Genomic DNA, 4,215 nt, shown 5'->3' with positions numbered 1-4,215 from the left:
AGTTTATAGGAATATCAACACCCAGTTCAGCAATTCTTTGAGTTATTTTCTGCAAATCCTAGTTCTTTATGATTCGCTAGATTGATTGAAAGGGACAAACATTTTATCCAATTGGTTTGTCTCTTAAGGAAATGGAATACGGCAGTTACTTCACTGAAGGCGGATATGTCATGGTTTTCAAAGTCTTTGTCTCAAATAATAAGAACTTATGTAGATTATGCTAAGATTATACATTTCACTAATCTTTCTGAGTTTCGCAATCTTTTCAAAAAGATCAGAGCTTCCTTTTTCCTATAATATTTTAGTAGCTTTTCATATCTGAAGATTTCTTTAAATTCATTCGCTTGAGTTCTTGGCTTTTTTCCTGAAAAACTTGTTGCTGCTGAGCAAAACTATTCTTCTGGAACCTACAGCATACTCGGAGAAAACCAAGGGTAAATGGCGGGGTTGGTCTTCATGCCAGGGTCAGGTTGATATTCCTCATAGATTTGTTGGCTTTAAAGTTAATGCCATTGTTCAGATCAAAGTTTCAATTAGTCTATCTTGCTATTGTTCTTGCTACTCAATATTGAAACCTGTTATTTGCTTTTGCTCACAGTGAAAAAGGATTGTATTTTGGAGGCAAAGGCAAATGACCATCTTCACTGAGTGGCCATTCTAATGGGATTTTGCAATTGTTCTTTCACAGAAATTACAATTTTGTAGTCTTTTTTTTTTTTTTTTTTTTTTTTGATAATAAACTGATCTCATTTATCATAATCAAACACTTACAAGAACTCGATAGGCCAAAGTAATGGAACCAAACTAAATCATATTCTTGGCAACCAAAGGTAAAATACAGTTTGGACAAATCTCAATATCATAAACATCTTCTATGCATTCGAGAGCAGCCTTTGCTAAACTGTGAGCAGCCATATTAGCCTCACGATATGCATGTGAAACTGACCAAGTAGCCGCCGAGTCTAGTACAGTTCTTGCATCTGTTATGAGACATCCACCCATGCTCCAATTGGAGGTATCTTGGTTCAGTAGATCCACTACCTGTTTTGAGTCCCCAGAACTGCCTTAGTCCAAGTTCTTAGCAGAAAACAGTTGCCAAAAGTAGCCCTAGTCCAATTTTGTAGTCTAATAGTACTGAGAGTTAGAAGTAGGTAGCAATTATCTCACTTTTTCTGACAGTAGCATTTGTAATCTAGTGTAGTTGTTTGACCAGTAGGCATACGATAGGACACTGGACTGTAAAGTTCTGACTCATGTTAGTGAGATGAAAAACAGATTGGAGTGGTAAAAATTTCAAGGCAACCATTTAAATAAATCTGTGTTTTGTTTTGTTCTGCTCACATGTATGTTATATTATACATCGGTTGTTTTTATTTACCACATTTAATATGACATTTTATTTGATCAGTTTTCAGCTGTTTTTCGAACTCCCAGATCTCCTTTGCTAAACTTGCTTCTTGTGCTTCTCATGGGGTAACGTGAAATTCCCATTTCATTAATGTAGAATGATGTGATTTCTTTCTTGCATGAGTACATTTTAATTAGATCGACCTTCAGTCTCATGTTGTCCATTTAGAATACCTCTCAAGGCGAGCGCAGCTCTGAAATAATGTTTCACTTATTTTTCCTTTTTAACCTTTTGGTTTACCTTCTGGAAGGTTGTGATTGATTATATGTATGGAGGTGCTAGGGTGCATGGTGTTCTAACAGGGTTCGAGAGGCATATGGAATGGGGTTAGGGGAAAATATCCGGAGAGGTTGCGAGACTATTTCTAGGCATACAAAATTGGTGGTGGAAGATGGCTCCAAGGATTAATTTCTGGTATGATATATGGTGTGGGGTTAGAACATTGAAGGATGTTTCTCCCTCAATTTTCAGCTTCTGGCTTGGGTGACTGAAGTAAAGGTAATCTCTGCTGGCTCACAACAGTGTAATGTCAACTTCATGAGGGAGGCCCATGATTGGGAAGTTAGGGAATTTATAGAATTTTTCAACTTGATGTTTCCTTTTGGAGCTGGTAATGAAGAGGCGGATAAGATTCTTTGGAGGCATTCCAACAAAGGAAAGTTCTCCGTATGCTCATTCTAATGAGGTTCTCACTACTTAAGATAACAATTACTTTCCTTGGAAGAGTATTTGGAGGTCGAATGCGCCTTTTAAGGCCACCTTTTTTGTCTGGACTACTTTAAGGAAGATTTTGACCATAGATCACAATCTAAGGAAATGCAGGATTATTATTATTGATTAGCGTTGCATGTGCAAATATAGTAGTGAAATATGTTTCACTTATCCATTTTGAGATTGTCTAAGTCTCATGGAACGACATCTTTAGTAGGGTAAGATTAGCATGAAATATGCCTGGGAAGGTGATTCATGATCTTATGGCTAGTGGGAGAGGTCTTAAGGGTATCCCCTAGAGTACAACAGTGTGGAGGATGGCACCCATTTGGTGCATTTGGAAAGAAAGGAATTAATGATCGAAATTTCAAGTTTTGGGAGCACTCTCCTGAAGATCTTAGAAGTTTCTTTTTCCAGACTTTATTTATGCGCTGTAACTATTGGTTTTAGTTACATTGTCTAGGCATGCATAGTAGTGGGCGCGATTTGTATGACTTTCTTGTATCTTTTCCTAATTCCTAATTAGGTGCATTGTCTAGTATTCTTGTTGTGTATTTGGGCTATGCCTATTATGGTATTAATAAACTTTCTTTTATTTATTAAAAAAATAATAATTTGGTATAGAACATGCAATACTTACTTGATGAGGCAATTATTATACAACGATTTGCTGAGACAGAACGTTATTGACATTGCTTTAATCCATGCGACTAATATGGACTTGAACCTACTAGTTTTACAGGTGCATCTGCCTACATAGTTTTGGTTGTACTCTTACCATATCGGCCGAATATGTTTCTTTGGAGTTTGGAGCTATTCAACCATGCACTCATAAATGCTATTTGAATCTCTAATATATGTAGACATTGGTACTTTCTAGTGAGGAAAAAAATGGAGTTTGTATTGCTAGTTTTTTCCCCCTTTTTCTATCAATGGACTATTTCGATGTGTGCATTTGATTAATCCGGAAAATCTTTATGATTTTCATCCCATTTTTTCGTTAATGTCAAGCTTGCATGGCTTCTGTTAAATGAAGTAAAACAAGTAAGATCTGAACTCCCAACTATTGAAAAGGCTAACCCACAGCCAGAGATGGATATTCAAATTGTTGAGTTTGAATATCATGAACATGAAGGGTTTAGATCTGCAGGATTTGATTCTGATCAGGAGGATGGCTTTCTTTTAGACTCAGAAGGTTGTTGGAAATGAATAAAGAGAAAGAAAGAAGGTGGTAGGTAGAAAAATGGAGAAAGAAAGTAGGTGATAGGTGGGGAAAATGAACATAGGGGAAGTAGAAATGAAAGGAGAAATGAAAATTAAAAGAGTAGAAACAAAACCTATATGTCTACGTATTAACTACATGAGAATTTGTTTTTAAAAGAGGTTCAAACTATCTTATTATTATTCACAAATTATCTTATTACCATTTATAAAATTCTCATTTCATTTCACTCACTGAACTTGTGAATGAGGATTGCCTTTGGACTTGTGGATGAGCATTGTTGTTTTGGGGGGAAAATGAAAAAAGATGAAATAGGCAAAGGTTGTTTCTAAATGTTGGAAAAAGAGAGGAATAGTTTTCTTTGATTTTGTAACTGCAAAGTCAAATATGTACCCTAGCTAATGTGTAAGGAACTAAAAATGAAGAATATTGGTTAATTTTTTCGTTGACTTTTACTTCTTTCTAGTTGTCGACTTGTCGATGTCCTTCGTAGCATAAGTGGTACAAAGAATCTTACTTGCCTTTAATTAGAGTCCAGATGCATGAGTTTACTAACCACTAGAATACACCAGTACAAAAATAATTTGTAGAAATTTTAAATATATTTTGAAGAAATTCTTGAAAAAATAGAACTTGAATTTGAATTTGAAATTAAATCTCTTAATTTAAATTTTTATTAGGATGAATTTTAGGAATGAAGGGATTTGAAATTCATTGCGACCTCTTTGTTAAATCGATTCAAATACAAATTTCATGGTCTTTATTTTATATTCCAAACAAGAGATTTGGATTTTTTTTTCTCAACAATAAAAGGAGACGGGGCGATCAGCGTAATAATCCTCTTAGTCTTTGTGCGTGACTATATGAGCTCCTT

At 35.2% G+C, this 4,215-nt stretch overlaps 1 long non-coding RNA gene across 1 annotated transcript; it reads left to right on the top strand.

Moving 5' to 3' along the window:
* Window positions 1-1,119: 1,119 nt before the first annotated feature.
* LOC121247636 lies at window positions 1,120-3,029 on the top strand. Its single transcript, XR_005937268.1, has 2 exons — window positions 1,120-1,906; window positions 2,862-3,029. It is a non-coding gene; the product is annotated as an uncharacterized LOC121247636 (long non-coding RNA).
* The last annotated feature ends 1,186 nt before the right edge of the window (window positions 3,030-4,215 follow it).

This window comes from Juglans microcarpa x Juglans regia, chromosome 1S, assembly GCF_004785595.1.
Source record: "Juglans microcarpa x Juglans regia isolate MS1-56 chromosome 1S, Jm3101_v1.0, whole genome shotgun sequence".
Lineage (NCBI taxonomy): Eukaryota > Viridiplantae > Streptophyta > Magnoliopsida > Fagales > Juglandaceae > Juglans > Juglans microcarpa x Juglans regia.
Note: the sequence above shows the minus strand (reverse complement) of the source record. Positions and strands in the feature narration are given on the sequence as shown.